The sequence below is a fragment of the Protopterus annectens genome, chromosome 4.part0, assembly GCF_019279795.1.
Source record: "Protopterus annectens isolate FY-2018-M chromosome 4.part0, PAN1.0, whole genome shotgun sequence".
NCBI classification, from domain to species: Eukaryota; Metazoa; Chordata; order Ceratodontiformes; family Protopteridae; genus Protopterus; species Protopterus annectens.
Genome location: NC_056733.1, coordinates 1,060,784,619 through 1,060,805,479, shown reverse-complemented (window position 1 = coordinate 1,060,805,479; position 20,861 = coordinate 1,060,784,619).

The following is a 20,861-nucleotide window of genomic DNA, read 5'->3' as shown; positions in this document are numbered from 1 at the left end:
GTGGTGGCCATAAGGAAAGCCGTCTTCCAGAAGAGAAATTTTAGCTCTGCCAAAGAAGCTGGTTCGAAGGGGGGGGGGGCAGGGTGAGCTTTTCCAACACAAAGTTAAGGTCCCAAGCTGGGGCTGGTGCTCTTCTGGATGGCCTCAAGTTGCTAGCCCCTCTTAAAAACTGTTTGATCAAAGGGTGTGAGAAAAGGCACTGCTCAGTAGGAAAATGAGCAGAGATAGCAGAGACATGAATTTTAACAGAGGAAAAAGAGAGGTCACTATGTAGCAGGTCAGCTAAGTAATACAGGCTGAGAGGGAGGGAGGGCTGTGCCATATTGGTTCCATAGCCTGAATCCAGGTGCAGAACCATTTGTCAGCATAAGACTTTGTAGTGCTACAGCATCTGGCCTCACGTACAACATCTACAACCTGTTTACTGAGGTTGGCAGATTGATCGGGGGTTAGGGAATAAGCCAAGCTGCCAAACTGTCTGCAATTGGGGATGCATGAATTCCCCTTCCCTCTGGGTCAGGAAGTTTGGAATCTGAGGAAGATGCCATGGTGGCAGTGGGGACAGGCTGCGCAGCAAGGGGTACCAGTTCTGGAAAGGCCAGTCTGGAGCTATAAGAATTGTCCTTGTTTTTTCCTCCTTTATTTTGAGAAGTAACCTGGGGATGAGACTTGGTGGATGAAAGGCATAGACCGATAGACTGACCCAGGGGAAGGACAGTGCATCCACTTTCCAAGCCATGCAGTGATGCTCCCTGGTGCAGAATTTGCTGAACTGATGGTTGGTGTGGGAGGCAAAGAGGTCTTCCTTCGGGGTGCCACATTTCTGAGTTACTAGGGTGAAGTTTCTTCTGTTCAGCTGCCACTCGTGTGGGTCCAGAAGATTGCTATTTAAGTGATTTGCCAGAGAGTTGAGAGAACCTGGTAGGAAATGTGCCAACAGGTGGAGTTGCATGGCAAAGGCTGTGCGCCAAAGGGTCATGGCCAGCCTACATAGAGGGTAGAAGCGAGTCCCTCCCTACTTGTTGATATACCACATCACAGTGGTGTCTGTTTTGATCAGTAGAGCCACTGGGGAGAAAAAGGGCTTGAAAGCTATCAATACGTGCTGGACAGCCATCTCTTTCTGGCTGATGTGCAGTTAGATTTGCTGTGGGCTCCACTGGCCCTGTATGCACCCCAGGCATAGTCGAATACATCTGTGGTAAGGGCTTGGGTGGTGGGGGGTGGTGAGAAAGGTAGTCCCTTGCTGTGGAAGCATACTGTTGCCCACCAAAGAAAATCTTTTCTGAGGCAAGGTATAATAGGTATAAGAGTCTCCGGGTCTTGTGTGTGTTGACAAAGGCTTTTTAGGTACCACCGAAGTTTCCTCATATGCAGTCTGCCATATGGAATGAGTAGTATGCAAGAAGACATGACCCCCCCCCAGAGCTTGCAGGATTTTTCATGCAAATAGCTGGGGTCTGCTGGCTAGTTGAGAGAAGTAGGCAGTCAGGAAAGGTTGCTTTTCTGGTGTAAAAAATGCCATTTGGGATGCTGTGTCTAGACTGGCTCCCAGGAATATAATCCTTTGGGTGAGCACCTGTTTGGCTTTCTTTTCGCTGATTGTGTACCCTGGGGGGGTTAGTAGGGACTTTACAAAGGCCAGGTGCTTGAGCAGCTTTTCCTGGCTGTCTGCCTGCTTTAGGCAGTCGCCTAAGTACGGGTAAATTTGGATATTCCTTTGCCTGCAAAAGGCAATGGCCGGAGCCAGACATTTTGTGAAAACTCTGGGAGCAGTAGATAAGCCAAAGGGAAGTGCAGAGAAAGTACAGTTTTGTACCTACCATAAATGTAGATGTCCGATAGATATGCAACTGCAGTCATAACATATGGGTTGTCCTGCCTCAGGCAGCCCTCGGTCGGCCGGATTCCAAAGTCTGGGTCCGACGTTGGCTGATGTCGCATTTCTCTCCGACATCAGAGCGGCTGGAGTATATAAGCATCAGCAGACGCCATCTTCTTCAGTGTTTCTTGCCCCAGATGCCCTCCAAGGAAGGCTAAAATCAAATTTGTGAAACAAAAATAGGTTTCCAGACAAATAAGTAAGCAATAAATAGATACACCATAACAGATATCCCCAGCTAAGAGTAACAGGGAGAGAAGTGGACCCAAGGCATAGAGGGGAAGGAGGGAGGGAAAACCCGACTGCAGTTGCATATCTATCGGACATCTACATTTATGGTAGGTACAAAACTGTACTATGTCCTTCAAGAATGCAACTGCAGTCATAACATTTGGGTTGAATACCATAGCTTAGCTGGGGGAGGTGGTATGCTCTAGGAAAAGGATGGTGTAGCTAGCAATCCCTGCAGGACTGCCGAAGCAAAGCCTGCTCTGGATCTGGAAAATAAAGGGAGGTTGTAGTGTTTGGAAAATGTATGCACGGAGCTCCATGTAGCAGCTTCTAGAATATCCTTTGTAGACATCCCTCTTAAGAAGGCTGTGGAGGTTGCTGTAGCTCTGGTAGAGTGTGGTCTGATATTGGTTGGCACACTTTCCATGGAAGGAATAACAATATCTGATGCAATGTCCAATCCATTTTGAAATTGTCTGTTTGGAAATTGCTTTTCCCTGTACTCCAGGAGCGTAAGCTACAAATAGCTGATCGGACTTCCTACTGATCTTGGTTCTGTCTAGATAGTAGCGAAGTTGTCTATGTATGTCCAAGGTATGCAACAGTCTTTCCCCTTTGTTTTCAGGATTGGGGAAGAAAGTAGGCAGGTGAATTGCCTGATTTAGAGACCCTAGATACCACTTTTGGCAGAAAGGAAGGATTGGTTCGTAAGGAGACCCTGTCTCGGTGGAAGATTATGAAGGGTGGTATTGCCATTAGTGCCTGTAATTCCGAAACCCTTCTAGTTGAGGTAATGGCCAGCAGGAAAGCTGTCTTCCAGGACAGAAATTGTAAATCCGCTGAAGCTGCTGGCTCGAAGGGAGGTAGAGTCAATTTTTCTAACACAAAATTGAGATCCCAAGCTGGTACTGGTGCCTTTCTTGGAGGTTTTATATTCTTGATCCCTCTAAGAAATTGCCTTGGCAAAGAATGTGAGAACACAGGTGGGTCAGTGTTGTATCTAGCTGAGATAGCTGAAGCATGTATTTTTATGGAAGAGTATGAAAGTCCCTTATTTAGCAATTCTGCCAAGTACTCCAGAATGAGTGAAATGCTCAGTACTGATGCATCTTGACCCTTGTTGGTATTCCAAATGCTGAAACGCTTCCATTTGGCTGAGTAAGCCCTTCTGGTGGATGGTCTGCGGGCTTCTGTTAGTATCCGCTGAACTTCCTTGGAGAGAGATAAATTGAAGGTATTTATGTGATCTTCCAAGCTGTTAGCTGTAGAGTCTGGAGGTTGGGATGAGCTGTCCTGAAGTTGTGTTGAGTCAACAGTTGAGGCCATTTGGGAAGGGCCCACGGTTTGTTGTGACATATGCTCCATAGTAGTGGGTACCAGTGCTGTCTCGGCCAATTCGGAGCTATTAGGATTCCCTTTGGCTGCTCTGCTTTGATTTTTAGTGACACTGTGGTCATCAGTGGCAGAGGTGGAAATGCATAGATGACTAGGGAGCTCCAGTTGAAAGAGAGAGCATCTATCTTCCATGCTTGTGGATGATTTGTCCTTGAACAGAACTTTTGTAGTTGATTGAGCTGGGAGGCAAATAGGTCTACGTCTGGCCTGCCCCATGCCGAGGTTAGTTGTGCAAAGATGTCTGGATGTAACCTCCATTCGTGTCGGTCTAGGAAATTCCTGCTTAGACTGTCCGCCAGAACATTGTCTCTGCCTGGAACAAATTGGGACTGTAGCTGTATGTTCAGATTCAGTGATTTTTCCCAAAGATTCATTGTTAGCCTGCAAAGGGGGTAAGAGTGAGTACCTCCCTGCTTGTTTATGTACCACATTCACAGTGGTGTTGTCTGTCCTTATTAGAAGGTGGCCTTGATGAAGTTGATGTCCAAAGGCCTCGATGGCATGCATTACTGCCAGCATTTCTTTTTGGTTGATATGCAGATGTTCTTCCTTTGGATTCCATTGTCCTTGAATACATCTGCCTTCCATGTGCGCCCCCCATCCATGGTCTGAGGCGTCTGTGGTAATGGTCTGTGTTGTCTGAGGTTTTTTGGACGGCATGCCTGTATTTGACTGACTTGCTGAGGCCCACCATAGAAATTCCTTTTGAAGACATGGAATGAGTGGGATAATTGCTTCTAGGTTGTTGTGCTGAGACCATAAGCTCTTTAGATACCATTGAAGGAGAATGCAAGATGCCATGAACCCCAGGGGCCTGTAGGAATCTCCTTGCAGTCATCTGGGAGAGTTTTGCTAAACTTTTGAAGTAATGAGTTAACTGCTCTTGCTTGTCTTCTGTCAAGTAGGCCATTTAAGAGGCTGTCTCTAGTTTGGCTCCTAAGAAAGTTATTTGCTGGGATGGTAGAAGTCTTGACTTTTGAAAGTTGACTGTGTATCCCAAAGCCTGTAGCAAGTGTATGACATAATTCAAGTTTTTTGTCAAGGTTAGTTCGTTGTCCGCTTGTATGAGGCAATCGTCCAGGTAGGGGCAGATTTGAATCCCCTGGAGTCTGCAATGAGCAATTCTGATGCCAGGCATTTCGTGAATACTCTGGGCGCAGTAGATAAGCCAAAAGGCAATGCTGAGAATTGATAATGCTCTGGCCCTGCAAGAAATCTGAGGTATCTTCTGCAGCTGTGTCTGATAGGGACATGCAGGTATGCCTCCTTGAGGTCCAGAGTAATCAGCAAAGACCCCTTGCCCAGCATGGAAGGAGCTGCTGTAAGGTCAGCATTTTCTATTGCTTTGATCTGAGCCAGCAGAGAAATTTGCTTGATAGCCTCTGCCTTTTGATTTTGTGGAAGATTTGGCATGCCTTGTTTTCTTGGTAAGGTATGAAAATAGAACCTGTAACCATGGTCTATAATGTCCAATATCCATTTGTCTTTTATCAGTTTGTGCCAATTTTCTGAGAACAGAGATAACTTTCCTCCCAAAGGGGCTTGTTCTTGCTCCTTGGTCGGAGAAGTTAGAGTCAAGTCATTGAGATTGTCCCTGAGTGACAGGGGAAACCCGTGTCACCTCTTTGGTTTGTTGGTTGCCATTGGCGTCCCCTGTAGGATCCTCTATATTGCCCTCTGCCACGGGCACGCCTGTTCTTGCCCCTTTGAAATTTTTCAGGATTTAGGAATGACCATTTTTTAGAAAGCCAGTTCCTGCTGAACCTGGGGGGCTGAACCTGGAGAAAATGTTTGACTGTCTGAACTGACTTGGCTTTTTCTTCAAAGGTCTTTAACACATCTTTAGCAGTATCACCAAAAAGTTTGTTCTTTTCCAAGGGAGCATCCAGTAGTTTTGCCTTAACATGATCCGGTAAGGGTTGCTCTTTTAACCATGCATGTCTACGAATGACCGCTCCTGTCATAGCTGCCCTACATGAAGCTTCCAATGCATCATATCCACACTGCAGAAAATGATTACTAACCTGCTGAGAGTTATGGACAGCCTCCTGCAAAGACTTCCTATCTAAAGGGTCTGGAGAGGCTAATTTTTTCTGTAAATCATCCAACAGGGAATCCTGATATTGAAACATATGAAACAGACAATTGAGAGCTCTCATAGTTAAGGTAGTAGAGGTGTAAACCTTCTTCCCCCATCTCTCTAAGGACCTTGCCTCCCTGTCGGAAGGCAAAGGATTTTTGGAAGTGGTAGCAGAAACCCCCTTAGGCCCCTGGGAAATAGTTTCTAAGTCTGCAGCATGGGCCCTAAAGAAATAAGAATGGGTTTCAGGGACCCTATAATATCTGTCAGGCTTGACAGGAGCCGGGGGCAGAGAATCAGGGGTAGCACTGGAGTCAGAGTAAAGGTCATCCAACACATCAAGCACAGGAGGAATAGCTAAGGGTCTGTGTTGTGGCTTTTTAAGGAAAGTTCGAAGGCGCTTCCTGGAATCAGAAAATTCCTGGCCTTGCCACTGGAAATGCTCCCTCATGGAATGCAGAACTTCCCCAAAAGAAATATCCTCAGGAGGAGAGGCCGAAGGAATGGAGTCCTCTGCATCCGAATCCTCGAAAGTCTGAAAAGGGGGTTCCTGGGATTCGGAAAGCACAGAGTCCCCAGAATCTTCATCTGAAGAAAGGGGGTCAGGTGGTACAACCCTGGGCCTCTTATCAGGAGGAGGCTGGGATCCTCTCTCAGGATGGGTCTGGGAGCCTCTGATCATAGAAATTAGATCTGCGGCCAAGGACATAATTTGAGCTTCAGGGTTAGGCTGAGGCAAGGTTTTAGCTGAGTGATGCTTGGCCTGGCTTGCTGCCTTAGCATGTGTGTAGGCCTTGATAGACATAGACATGGGAGGCCTGGCAGCCCCACGTGCAGGGGTAACCTTATCCACAGCAATGGTCTCGGGCATTTCCTCGGTTGCAGTATCCGGAGGAAAATCAATAATTGGCGTAGGTGTGGCCTCCGGTGTTGGAGGTATCGGTAGTGCAGTGTCTTCGGTTCCAAGCGGTGGAATAACCGCCTCAGAGGGAACCGCGGCACTCGCGGTAAGTTTTGGCGTGGAGTCGGAGGAAGTCGCGGGCCGAGGAGGTCGGTCCCGGTCTTTCCGTTTTTTAGAAATGTGTAGACGGTTGTTCCGACGGCATAATGTAAGCAAACTTTTCGCCAAAAAAAGTCTTCAGCGAACTCCGCCCGGCGCCTGAGAGTGCGCTTATTGAAGTGAGTACAGGCGGCACAGGCAGAGACGTCGTGGTCTGGGCCAAGGCAAGGGAGGCAGTAAGAATGGAAATCCTTATGAGGTATTTGTTTACCACAAGACAAACAATTATTTACTTTTTCAGTTAATTCTGACATCGGCTGAGGCAAGAAAAAGTCACCAACGGGGTACTTAGCTTTTTTGATGTCTTCGGTTTCGAAGAATACAGGAGCTGATTGACCGGCACTTGCGAACTGCTTCTGCTTCGGGCACCGCGCGGCAAGAAAGACTGAAGAAGATGGCGTCGGCTGATGCTTATATATTCCAACCGCTCTGACGTCTGAGAGAAATGCGACATCAGCCGACGTCGGACCCAGACATTGGAATCCGGCCGACCGAGGGCTGCCTGAGGCAGGACAACCCATATGTTATGACTGCAGTTGTATTCTTGAAGGACATCTGAAAGTGCTGAGATCCTGCCCTGAAACAGATATTTCCTGCATGATTCCCTGATAGGTATGTGGAGGTAGGCCTCTTAGATCTAGGGTGGCTAGCCAAGAATCCTTGGAGACCATGGGTAGCAGCTGCTGGATGAGCATTTTGAATTTTGGGATCACCAGGAAGGTGTTTAGAATGGATAGATCGAGGATGGGGCGCCAGGTGCCCTCTTTTCTGGGTACCAGAAAAAGTCTGGAGTAGAAACCTTGGCCTTTCTGTTCTGCAGGAACGTGCTCTACTGCCCTCAGAGAGCAGGGAAATTACTTGCTTTTGTGCCTCTGCCCACTAGTTTGGAGGTAGACCTGGGAATACTTTTGGAGTTGGAAGGGTGTGGAAAGAATTTGTATCCCTGGGACACTGTAAAGAATCCAGCCGTCAGTAACGGCGGCCCATGTGCTTGCGAAAATATCTGGCTACAATAAGGGCTTGACAACAAATAGTTCTGGCGTTGAACAAAGCACAGAAGTGACAGTGGGGGACATCATGGTCTGGGCCTAAACAAGTGACGTAGTAATAATGAAAGTCTCTGTGTGGTATTTGCTTTCTATAGGTGATAGAATTGTTAACTTTTTCTGACATTGGTTAGTGCAAGAAAATAGGATACCCAATGGGGTACTTAGCTTTGGTAGACTTCAGCTTCAATTCGGTAGACAAAACTCAGGTGGAGACTGACTGGCACTCATGAGAATTGCTCCACGGCAAGAAAGACTGATGCAATGGCGTCAGCTGCCTTACTTTATACTACTGATGACCTGACATCAGTCCTGAAGTGACAGCAACCGATGCAGAAATACTAAGCCCCTGGTATTCGGGCCGGCTGCTACCCTGGCAGGGATAACCCAAATGTAATGACTACAACAGTGAAACATGATCATCATATTTTCTGGGGAATGAGCATGACTGATGCAGCCATTTTTCCTAGCATCTGAACAACCAGCTTTGTAGAGGATCGCATCTTCTGGATTAACAATCACACATAATGGCGGAGGAAGTCTACTCTATCTTGTGGGAGTATTGCTACCAGTGTATTCATCTCTCTCTCTGCTCCTATGAAGACTAAGTTTTACCATGGCTTTAGAACAGATTTTTTTGTAGTTTATGGTAATACCAAAGGAGGAACAGAGTTTGACCGTATAGTCCCTGGCTTATAGCTGAGGACACCTGGTAGAGGTGGTTATGAGCCAGTTCTCCAGATATGGAAAGATCCAGAATCAGCATCTCAGGTGACCTGCCAGCACTGCCATGCATTTGAACACTCTGGGGGCTGCAGTGAGACCAAAAGGCAGAGATGGAAACTGAAAGTGACTGGCGCCTAGCCGGAAGCAGAAGTACCTTCACCTTTCAATTCTAATGTGGTAATATGCATCCTGAAGGTCTATATAGCACATCCAGCTGTATTTTTCCAGGAATGGAAGTATCGACTGCAGTGTCACCATCTGGAACTTGGTCTTTCTCACAGATTTGTTCATACTGCCAAGGTCCAAAATGCGTCTCCAGTCCAGTTTTCTTTGGAACTAAAGAATCTCGAGCAAGTTCCAGATCCTCTCTGGTCTGTGAGGACTTCTTGGATGACTTTCTTAGCAACTTTTCACTTTCTAATGTTGCTTGTTGCTTCTGACTGGGGGACATCCTGGAACCGACGGATTTACAGGAAAGTACAGTTTTGTATCTACCATAAATGTAGATGTTAGAGTGCTAATACAGCTGCAGTCATAACAGATGGGTTCTCCTGCAGTCAGGCGGGTCCTCGGTCGGCAGAAATCCAAAGTCTAGGTCCGGCGTCGGTTGTCGTCGCCTCTTCCCTGACGTCAGAGCGCCAGGGATATAAAAGAACCAGCAGACGCCATTTTCTTCAGTTTTTCTTGCCCCAGATGTCAGGTGCCCCCAGAAGGAAGGCAATACATAAATTTGTGTAATAAAGCAATGCAATACAATTAAAAAACAGTAGTTGCAAGCAAATACACCATAAAAGAATACCCCAGTCAGGTAGTATGAGGAGGTGTTAGCCAATAGGCCTGTCCCAAGAGGGGAAGGAGGGAGGGAAACCTGGACTGCAGCTGTATTAGCTCTCGAACATCTACCTACATGGTAGGTACAAAACTGTACTATGTTCATCGTGCATACAGCTGCAGTCATATCAGATGGGTAGAATCCCAAAGCTAAGAAAGGGGTGGTAGGCACTAGGTGGAGCCAGAATGCCCTGCAAGACTGCTGTGGCAAAGCCTGCTCTAGTTTTGGAGTATAATGGTAGGTGGTAGTGCTTGGAAAAGGTATGCACAGAACTCCAAGTGGCTGCTTCCAATATATCCTTGGTAGGAACTCCTCTGAGGAAAGCTGCAGAGGTAGCTGTGGCCCTTGTGGAGTGAGATCTGACGCCTGCAGGTACAGTCTTACCATGAAAAGAGTAACAAAAACGTATGCAGTGGGCTATCCATTTTGAGATAGTCTGTTTGGAAATTGGTTTCCCTTGAGCTCCTACAGCATAGGACACAAAGAGCTGTTCTGATTTTCTGAAAGGCTTTGTTCTGTCCAAATAACGCAGCTGTCTGTGGATGTCCAAGGAATGTAGTAGTCTCTCCCCTTTGTTTTGAGGATTAGGGTAAAAGGTAGGTAAGTGTATAGCCCGATTCAAAGCTACCCTGGATACCACCTTTGGCATAAAGGACGGGTTGGTTCGTAAGGAAACTCTATCCTGATGGAAGATGATAAAAGGCTGCACAGCCATGAGGGCTTGTAGTTCCAATACCCTACGAGCTGAGGTGATAGCCAGAAGGAAAGCTGTTTTCCAGGACAAATATTGCAGATCTGTTGGGGCAGCTGGCTCAAAAGGAGGCAGGGGCAGCTTTCCTACAATGAAATTGAGATCCCAAGCAGGTACTGGTTGTTTCCTTGTGGGTTTTATATTCTTTGCCCCTCTGAGGAACTGTCTTAAGAGGGGGTGAGAGAATAAAGGTGGATCAGTGTTGTATTCTGCAGAAATGGCTGAGGCATGGATTTTGATGGAGGAGAATGAAAGACCACTGCTTAGCAACTCAGCTAGATACTGTAATATTTGAGGTAAATTAAGTTTTCCAGGATTCTGGCCCCTTGTCTCATTCCAGGCACAAAACCGTTTCCATTTTGCGGAGTAAGCTTTTCTGGCAGACTGCCTTCTGGCCTCCAAAATGACATCCTGCACCTCTCCTTGGAGAGTAGGGTCTGTTGTAATGTTAAGGAATCTTCCATGCGGCCAGATTGAGTGTTTTCAGCTGACTGAAGAGTTTTGAAGCTGTGCTGAGTCAGAAGAGGCATTCGAGGTAGGGTCTATGGAGGCGAATGCGTCAGGCTCCTCAGGAGTGGGTACCAGAGTGCTGTCTTGGCCAGTCTGGAGCAATGAGAATCATCTTTGGTCTGTCTGTTCTGGTGTTTAGTAGAACTTTGGGCAGTAGTGGAAGAGGTGGAAAGGCATAAACTGTCATTGTTGTCCAACTCCAGGCCTGTGGATGGAATGTCCTTGAGCAAAATTTTGTCAATTGGTGATTTTTGTGGGAGGCAAAGAGCTCTATGTCTGGCCTTCCCCATGCTTGAATTATCTCTGTAAAAACCTGAGGATGCAACTTCCATTCGTGTGGATATGTCATATTCCTGCTTAGGTTGTCTGCTAGCGTGTTTTCCTTGCCTGGCAAGTACTGTGCTTGAAGTTCGATTTGTAATTCCAGGGCCATGTTCCAAAGTGACATGGCCAGCCTGCACACGGGGTATGAATGGGTTCCTCCCTGTTTATGTACCACATTACTGTGGTGTTGTCTGTCCTTATCAATAGTTGACCTGGATGCAGAAGGTCTTTGAAAGCTGTAATAGAATTTGTTACTGCTAGAATTTCCTTTTGATTGATGTGAAGGTGCTTTTCTTTTTGGGACCATTTGCCCTGAATGCACCGATCTGTCATGTGTGCCCCCCAGGCGTAGTCCGAGGCATCTGTTGTGATGACTTGATTTGCTTGAGGCTTGCAGAATGGGAGACCTGTGTTTGACATGCTTGAGCCATTGTTTCCAAACTGTGGCTGTGTTGAGACCATAGGTTTTTCAGGTACCATTGAAGTTTCCTCATATGCAGCTTTGCACATGGTATTAGTAGGATGCAAGATGCTATGAATCCCAGAGCCTGCAGGATTTCTCTTGCAGTCAGCCTGGTGAATTTGCTAGTTTTCTGAAGTATTGAGTTAGTTGCCCCTGCTTCTCTGGCATGAGGTAGGCCATCTGGGTGTTTGTGTCCAAGTTGGCACCCAGGAAAATTATTTTCTGAGAGGGTATTAGCCTTGATTTCTTTTTGTTGACTGTGTATCCCAGAGAATTCAACAACATTATTACAAAAGCCAGATGTTTCAGAAGTATGTGCTTGCTGTCTGCTTGGATCAGGCAGTCGTCCAAATATGGGTATATTTGTATCCCTTGAAGTCTGCAGTAGGCAATTACTGATGCCAGGCATTTCGTGAATACTCTGGGCGCAGTAGATAAGCCGAAGGGCAATGCAGAGAAATGATAATGGGTTGAACCTGCAAGAAATCTGAGGTATCTTCTGCAATTTTGTCTGATTGGGACATGCAGGTATGCCTCATTGAGGTCCAATGTTACCAGCCAAGACTCCTTGCCCAGCATGGGAAGAAGCTGCTGTAATGTGAGCATGTTGAATTTTGGTACGAGTAAAAATGTGTTTAGGATGGATAGGTTCAATATAGGTCTCCAATCTTTTCCCTTCCTTGGTACCAGGAATAGACTGGAATAAAAACCTTGACCTTGTTCGTGAGTAGGTACCTCTTGAATAGCTTTCATGTCCATGAGATCTGAAATTTGTTTTTGTGCCTCTGCCCTTTGATTGTGTGGCAGGTTTGGCATACCTCTCACTTTTGGAAGGGTGTGAAAATGGAATCTGTAGCCTCTGTTTATAATGTCCAGGATCCATTTGTCTTGTGATATGCCAAATTTTTGAAAATAATGCCAGTTTTCCGCCTAAGGGTGCTGCCATTTGGGCCTTGCTTGGCATGCAAAGGGGAAAGTCATTGGGCTTGCTTTCTGACTGGCTGCGAACTATCCTCACCACCTCTGTGTAGGAGCTTGCCATTGTCTGCCCCTATACGATCCTTGAGATTGTCCTCTGCCCCTCGGGCGCCTGTATCTACCTCTTTGGGTTCTGTCCGTGACTGGAAAGGACCAATTTTTGGAAGGCCAATTTCTACTGAAACGTGGAGGATGTACCTGTAGAAAATCTTTCACTGTTTGCATTGATTTAGCCTTTTCCTCCATTTTCTTTAATACCTCCTCAGCTTTAACACCAAATAATACATCCTTTTGAAGAGGGGCATCTAGTAATTTAGCTTTGACATGATCCGGTAAGGTTTGCTCCTTGAGCCAGGCATGTCTACGTATGACTGATCCTGTAACAGCAGCTTTACATGAGGCCTCTAGAGCATCAAAACCACATTGCAAGGTATGTTTACCCACTTGTTCTGCACTATGTATCAAATCCTGCAACTCCTTCAAGTCTGGTTGTTCAGGTTGTGACATTTTGCTTCTCAACTGTGATAACAGAAACTGTTGGTACTTTAGCATATGGAACTGGCAGTTTAATGCCCTCATGGTTAAGGTGGCCGAGGTGTATACCTTTTTTCCCCAACTTTCTAAAGATCTGGAGTCCCTCTCAGAAGGTAATGGGTTTTTTGCAGTGGAGGCCTTAATTCCCTTGGGGCCCTGTGAGATAGTTTCTGGGTCAGTTGCATGACTTTTGTATAAAAATTGGTGTGTGTCAGGAACCTGGTAATACCAGTCAGGCTTGACTGGTGCTGGAGGTAAAGAATCCGGGTTAAGGCAGGCCTCCGAGTACACATCATCTAGGATGTCTAAGACAGGAGGTATAGCTAGAGGCCTGTGCTGAGGTAGCAAGAGAAAGTCCCTAACCCTTTTCTTGGAATCTGAGGACTCTTGGCCTTCCCAGTGGAAGTGTTCCCTTAATGTATGCAAGGTTTCCCCAAATGAGTAATCCTCTGGGGGGGGGGGGGACCGAGGGAATGGACTCCTCAGCATCAGAATCTTCAAAAGGGGAGTAAGAATGTTCCTGTTCAGAGTGTTCTGAAATAATGGAGGCCTGGTCAGAGGAGGGGGATTCTTCCTCCACTCTGGGCCTTTTGTCCGGTGGGGGATGAGATCCCCTGATAAGAGAAATCAAATCCTCAGCCATTTTAAGCATCTGTTTTTTAGGCATGGGGCCTGGGGAAGGGCCCTGTGGAGCTCGTCTCTTAGAATGCATGGCTGCTTTAGACTTAGTGAAAGCCTTGATAGAAAAGGAAGAGGAAGGTCTGAAGACACCTTGAGAGGAGGCATAACTGTCTACATTTTGGGATTCACCACCAAGAGTGGCTTCAGTATCTGTAGTCGGAGTGTGGGCCGAGGAGCCTGCGACCTCGGGCACTGAAGACACCGCCAATGAAGTGTCGTCGATAGGCAGGGGCTGCGTAGGCACCTCGCTGAGAACCAGACCACCTGTAGTAGGCTTTGGCGTGGTGTCGGTGGAGGCCGCGGACCGCGTTTGTCGGTCCTTATCTTTGCGTTTTTTAGACAAAACTGGAGTCGGAATATCCGTCAACATAATATAGTTAAATTTTTTTGCCAAAATAATGCTGGGCAATCTCCGCCCGACACTTAATGGTGCGTTTGTTGAATGTAGCACAAAAACGACAGACCGAGACATCGTGGTCCGGGCCTAAGCAAGGAATGCAGAGGGAATGAAAATCCTTATGCGGTATTTGCTTCCCACAAGAAATACAATTAACTTTGTCTGACATCGGTCTGAGGCAAGAAAAGTTTCCCCAACGGGGTACTTAGCTTTAAAGAAGACTTCGGTTGCAAAATTTTCGTAATGTCAGGAGCTGGCCGACCGGCACTTGCGAACTGCTTCTGCTTCGGGCACCGCGCGGCAAGAAAGACTGAAGAAAATGGCATTGGCTGGTTCTTTTATACCCCTGGCGCTCTGACGTCAGGGAAGAGGCGACGACAACCGACGCTGGACCTAGACTTTGGAATTCGGATGACCGAGGACCCGCCTGACGGCAGAACCACCCATCTGTTATGACTGCAGCTGTATGCACGATGAACATCAGGGTAGGAGAAGGGGATAATGTATCCTCTGGATATAATGTCCTGCACTCATTTGTTAAATCTGCCAGGTTTCTCGGTGCAAGAACAATCAACTCCCGACTGCCCTCCAGAAATGAGCAACTGGGCACTCCCTTCAGGAGTGCTGGAAGGGTCTACCAAAGAATGATTCTCTGGAGCCCAGATTCTGTGGGCCTTCCTTGCCACAAGGGTGGCATCTTCCATTATTGTTAACCTCCTCTGCCTCTAGGGGAACTTTCACCTAGTGTATCCTGGAAAGACCTTTGTGACGTTATAAACCACATTTTCCCACTACCTCTGACTTTTAGGAAAGGGTCTAGTAAGTGTGGAAAAATGCACTTCCAATGGCAGAAAAGGGTTTGCTTCCTGTTCACACCTGGTAAGCATCTCCTTAACCTTAGGCTGGAGAGAGAGGAGCCATCAAAAGGAGGGTTAACGAAGGAAGACTTGAAGGGCTCCATGAAACTGCAAAGGCACATCAAGACCTGTCCTCCTAAGATGCCTGAACCCGCCGCCTTACTTGTTCCATCTGCTGCTCTAATATATATATATATATATATATATATATATATATATATATATATATATATATATATATATATATATATATATATATATATACATATATATATATACATATATATATATATATATATATATACATAAAAGCCTCCTGGATGAGTTGACTGAATTTAGGGTGGTGAGCTGAGCACTGCCACTGTCAGCTACAGCTTCTTGGAGGGAGTCTGATGGTTCCTTTAACAGGTCCCACGGCAATCCTGTGAAGTGGGTAACATAGTTCATTGACCGTAAGGCAAAGGTTGCTGATGAAAAGACGTGCGTGCCATACTTATCCATGGTCCTGGAATCCTTATTTGGAAGATGGATACAGAAACTGGTTTCAGAACACTCCTTTTTAGTGGCCGCCGCCACGAGCACGGCATTACCTGCTACACCTTTTATAAAAAAAAAAAAAGTAGACTTTAGTGACTGTAATGTATTTGTCTGGCATTCTAGGAGTAGGCTCTATGGACTCTGGGGTCTCCCAAGCGTTCCGAGAAACTAACTCAATAAGCTCATTGGAAGGAGGGGGTTACCCAGGAGGTTGAAGGGCAAGACCCAAAGGCTTTCATGTAAACAGACTCCTGGGCCGAAGGGGAGGTGGACTGCCAGTCACCTCTCGGTTTGAAAATTTACAAGATGTCTCCTCCTAAAAATCTTCAGGAAGCGACAGTGGGGACCTTCCTGCTTCATAGAGGCTGGTATCAGATGTGAGACTCCTCCGGTGAGTCAAGATGCTTCCTCCTGCATGTCCTCTTCTGTGGGACATCCTTAGTGGGATATTCTGGGGAGGTTTCAGAAGAGGGGAGAGTCCCTTGGACATCCTGAGGCCTGTGGTCTCTGCAGTCCTTTGGAGACTATATATGGCAAGGAAGAGACACCTGCACAGAACTAGGAGGATGATCAGAGGGAGACTGTGCATTAGACTAGGAAGTAGTTAGCATCCTTCTCAACTTCAAAGGCCCCTGCTCCAAAGAGCTTCCCAGATCCAACAAACAAGTTGTCAGAGCCGATGGAGCCTCAGGAGCAGAAGACAGAAGCTCCTCAGCAGAGGTAGGAGCCAAACTCACCAGCACCAAAGCCCCCAGTGGCAGAGTTGGATCTGGAGAGATCCGGACCAGCTCAGTGGACCCAACCAGAGAATGTCGGCTCTCAGAGCTTTCCTGCTCTGACTGGGGCAGATACCGAATCCGAGGCAGCAATGGGTCTTGGACCTGACACAGACAAGCTAGATGTCAGAATCTTCCGGCTCCGAAAAAAAAAAGGGATGGATCAGAGGAGGAGCAGGCGTCCAGGGGGAAGGTTGCATCTGATCAGATTCTTTTGGGTTTGAATCCAATAATTTGTCTCAGGCCAGTGTCTTTAGCTGCCTCTGCACCACCCTATCCACATCTTCATCAGACTCCTGGTGGACCGGGTAGAAAGGGTAGGTGATCTAGATCTGGTCAAAAATGGTGATGGAAGCCAAGAGGGGACTGGTTCCAAAGGATGCGATTGGCTGTGATACCCAAATTCGGAAGGCAAGGTCAACTTCGGAGCTGTGGCTTCAACTGCTCCGAGGAAGCATTGGATCCAAGATCAGCTGTCTGCTCCGTAGGTTCCATTGCAGCAGACACTCTAGGTGCTTTTTGCTTCGGCTCAGATGAGGATCTCTGCACCCAAGGATGCTTTTGTGACTTCTCCGATTTTTCAGACTTGTCAGATTTAGAAGACAATTCCTGGGATATAGCCTTAGAAAAGGGAGTTACTAACCCTTTCAGGATAAGCTTATTCTTACACTCCATCAGAGCTCTCTGGTTAAATCCATGGTTGATGGAGCACGATTCTTACAGGTGAAGAGGCCTCCAAGCAATATACACTAAGTATGCAAATCACTAAGGGGCATCTTTTTTCACTTTTCGCACTTTTTAAAGCCAAGAGGCTTACCTTCTTTTTGAGATATCCTATAATAAAAAGAGAATGAAGCGAGACAAGTACACAAGCCACACAAGCAGTCCTCTTAAGACTTCTGAAAGAATTTTTTTATCTGCCCTCTAACTAAAATGGGCAATTAAGCAAAGGAAAAAGGGAGAAACATCCTCCAGCAAACTGATGTTAGACGTCCTTTAACTTAAACAGACACTAACAGATGATAGTAAGAAATGAAAGAAAGTACAGTTGTGCGCACTTGCCATAAATGTGGATGTTCGTGTGTATTCACTGTTGCAGTCATCACCTGTGGGTTATCACTGCTGTGGTAGCCCTCAGCCGACCAGAATACCAGAGTCAATGTTTTTGTGTGTCGGCTGCAGGCACCTGTAATCTGACGTCAGGTAGTCAAGTCAGTGCTATAAAGCAAGGCAGCCGATGTCATATCAGTTTTTTTTGCCCTAACCAGTCAGAAGCACAAGGAAATAATGTAAGGTGGTCCTGGTGGCTAAAAGCCACTGTGGGATGTTTGTCCCCTAGAAGAAGAGGATATAAGGGGGATGGAGGTAGGGAAACCAGAACTGCAGCAGTGAATACACTCTAACATCTACATTTATGACAAATGTACACAACTCTATGTTCTTCGTGTTTCACTGTTGCAGTCACCTGTGGGAGGATTCACAAAACTAAGGAGAGGGGTGGAAGGACAGGTTAGAGCCCTAGGCATGGGTCAGCAAGCCCTGCAGAAGCAAACCCTGCCCTAGACTTAGAAAAAAAGAGGTAGGTGGTAAATGCTTTGTAAAGGTATGAACGGAGGTCCAGGTTGCAGCTTCCAAGATGTCCCTGGTGGGGGCTCCTCTGAGAAAGGCTGTGGAAGTGGAGGTTACCTTAGTGGAATGGGTACGAATAGACTGGGGGGGTTCACATGCAGTCTGTAGCAGAAATGGATACAGTGTGATATTCATTTGGAAATGGCTCGCTTGGAAATGGGCTTCCCCTCTGCCCCTGGGACAAAGCTGACAAAGCAGCTGGTCTGTTTTTCTGAAGGGTTTAGTATGGTCCAAATAGTATCAGAGTTCTGTGTACATCTGAGTGCAAAATTCTTTCCCCCTTCTTTTGAGGGGTGGGAAAGAAGGTGGGTAGGTGTATGGCCCTGTTGAGGGTCACATCAGATACCCCCTTGGGTATAAAGGAGGGTTAGTCCTAAAGGAGACCCTGTCTGCATGAAAAATGAAGGGCTCAACAGCCGTGAGTGCCTGAAGTTCTGAAACCCTGCTGGCTGAAGAGACAGCTAGTAGGAAAGCAGTCTTCTAGGAGAAGTATCTCAATTCTGTAGAAGCAGCAGGTTCGAAAGGAGGCAAGGTTAGGTTTTCTAAAACATAATTCAGGTCCCAAGATGGTGTGGAAGGCCCTCTGGGAGTTCTGATATTAGAAGCTCCTCTGAAGAATTGTTTAATCAAAGGATGAGAGAAGAGGGGTAAGGTCTGAATCATAATGGGCTGAAATGGCTGAGGCATGGATTTTAATAGAAGGAAAGGCTACTTGAGTAACTCAGCTAGGTAATCAAGATAAGAGGGATGGAAGGATATGAGATACTGGCCCCAGGAGCAGAATCTTTTCCATTTCCCTGCGTAAGATTTTCTGGTGCTGGGCCTTCTGGCCTCTGTGATAATGTCTAGGACACGTCTGCTTAACAGGGAGTCCTTCGCTAGCTTTTAAAGTATAAGCCATGCAGAAATATTGAGAGTCTGCAGGTCTGGGTGCAGCGTCTCCCGCTCCCCCCCCCCACCTGGGTCAAGAGGTCTGACATCAGGGGAAGCTGCTTGGGGAAGCTGTAAGGTCAGGCTGCACAGTATGGGGTACCAATGCTGTCTGGGCCATTCTGGAACAATGAGGATGGCCTTTGGTCTCTTCTCCCTTATTTTGATCAGTACCTTGGTAATAAGAGGCAGAGGAGGGAATGCGTACACAAAAAGGGAGTTCCAGGAGAAGGTGACGGCATCCACCCTTCCACGCTAGGAGGTGACACTCCCTGGTACAGAACTTTGCAGCTGGTGGTTGACGTGTGAAGTAAAGAGATCCACCTCCTGAATCCCCAATCCCGAGTAACTCTCAAAGATTTCCCTGTGGAGCTGCCATCCTTGGGGGTCCAGTAAGTTTCTGCTTAGGTGGTCTGCCAGGGTGTTGTTGAGCCCTGGTAGGTATTGGGCAATTAGGTGTAGACCCATGGAAGCAGGTAAGATGTCCACCCCCCACCCCTGTTTGATATACCACATTACTGTGGTGTTGTTTTTTAGAAGGAGAACCCCTGGCCTGAGATGGGGTTTGAAGGATGTTGGTGCCTTTTGTACTGCCCTCATTTCTTTGATTCATAGGTTTATAGTGGCCTGGATGGTCTTTATCCCTGCGGGGCTTACCTTGGCCCTGTCTGCTAGGTGAACCTGAAAGAAATCTTTTACTGTCTGCATAGATTTTGCTTTGTGTTCCATCTTTTTACACACCCCTTCTGCTTTTACTCCAAACAAGTGCTCCTTATCTAGGGGTGCATCAATAAGTTTAGACTTGACATGATCAGGGAGAGATTGTTCCTTCAGCCATGCATGTCTCCTAATGACCGATCCTGACACTGCTTCCCTGCTAGAGGCTTCTAGGGCTTCATATCCACAGTGCAATGAGTGTTTGGCCATTTGACAAGCAGACTGCAGTAAATCTGCTAACTCTTTTGAACTGGCACAGTCAGGAAAGGTAGAAATCTTTTTGTCTTAATAGTTCCAAAGTGTGCTGCTGATATGTTAACATATGGAACTGAGTGCTCTGACAGCGAAGGTTGCAGAGGTGTATACTTTTTTTACCCCATCTGCCCAAAGCTCTGGAATCCTTGTCAGAAGGAATAGAATTATTGGCAGAACTAGTCTTAGCTCCTTTAGGTCCCTGTGTAATTACCTCTGGGTCTGCAGCATGATTTCTGCACAGGTATTTGAGAGAATCTGGTATTCTAGTACCAGTCAGACTTACTGAGAACAGGTGGGAGGGTGTCAGGGGCTAAGCTGGATTCATGGAAATCATCATCCACCACTTCTAAAATAGGAGGGATGGCCAGGGGTCTGTGCTGGGGGAGGTCCAGAAAAAGTCTTATCTTAGACTGGGGGAAGTCCTGAGATTCTCAATGGAAATGTTCCCTGAGGGTGTGTGAAGGGTTTCCCCAAAGGAAAGGTCCTCTGGATGGGAGGCAGAAGGGATGGATTTCCTCTGCATCTGAATCCTCATAAGCAGTCAGAGATTGCTGTTCCTCTTCAAAATCTGAATAGTTAGATTCCTCTGAATCCTGTTCTATCAATTTCTGGAGAAGGGTGACTTTTCCTTTTAGAAGTTGTGGCCTGACTACCCCGGATAAGGGAGATGAGATCCTCCACCATTTTAAGCATTTGTGCTTGGGGTGGTGCAGCAGGAGTAAGATGGCGGCTAGAAGATTTTCTAGGAGTGGCCAGGCTTCCAGGCCTGAGAAAATCCATTGGTCTGAGAGAAATGGTAGTCGGATGAGAAGACATTTTTTGTCTAAATTTAGTTATGTGAAAGGCCTCCTCGGAAGCCAAAGCTCCGGATCAAACTGAGGCAGAGACAGCCAAAGGCTCAGAAGACGAAGATTTCTCTGGCATACCAGACTCCAAGATGGTCTTGGTACAGGCCTGCGTAGATACTGAATCTGGCATCAGGGGCTGCAAAAGCGCCTCACTGAATTCCGGAGAACCGACTTGCTTATAGTCGTCGGAAGGCTTAGCCTTGTGTGGTTCGTCTCTATCTTTATCGCTGCATTTTTTCAAAATGTCCACAGACTGGCTGACTGATGCCATATCAAATGCGAAGACGGAACACGAAAATAATTGGCTACAATAAGCGCCCTACTGCAAATGGTTCTCGCATTAAAGAGGGCACAGAACCGGCAACAGGGGGACGTTGTGGTCTGGGCCTAAACAAGTGATGCAGTAAGAACGGAAATCTCAG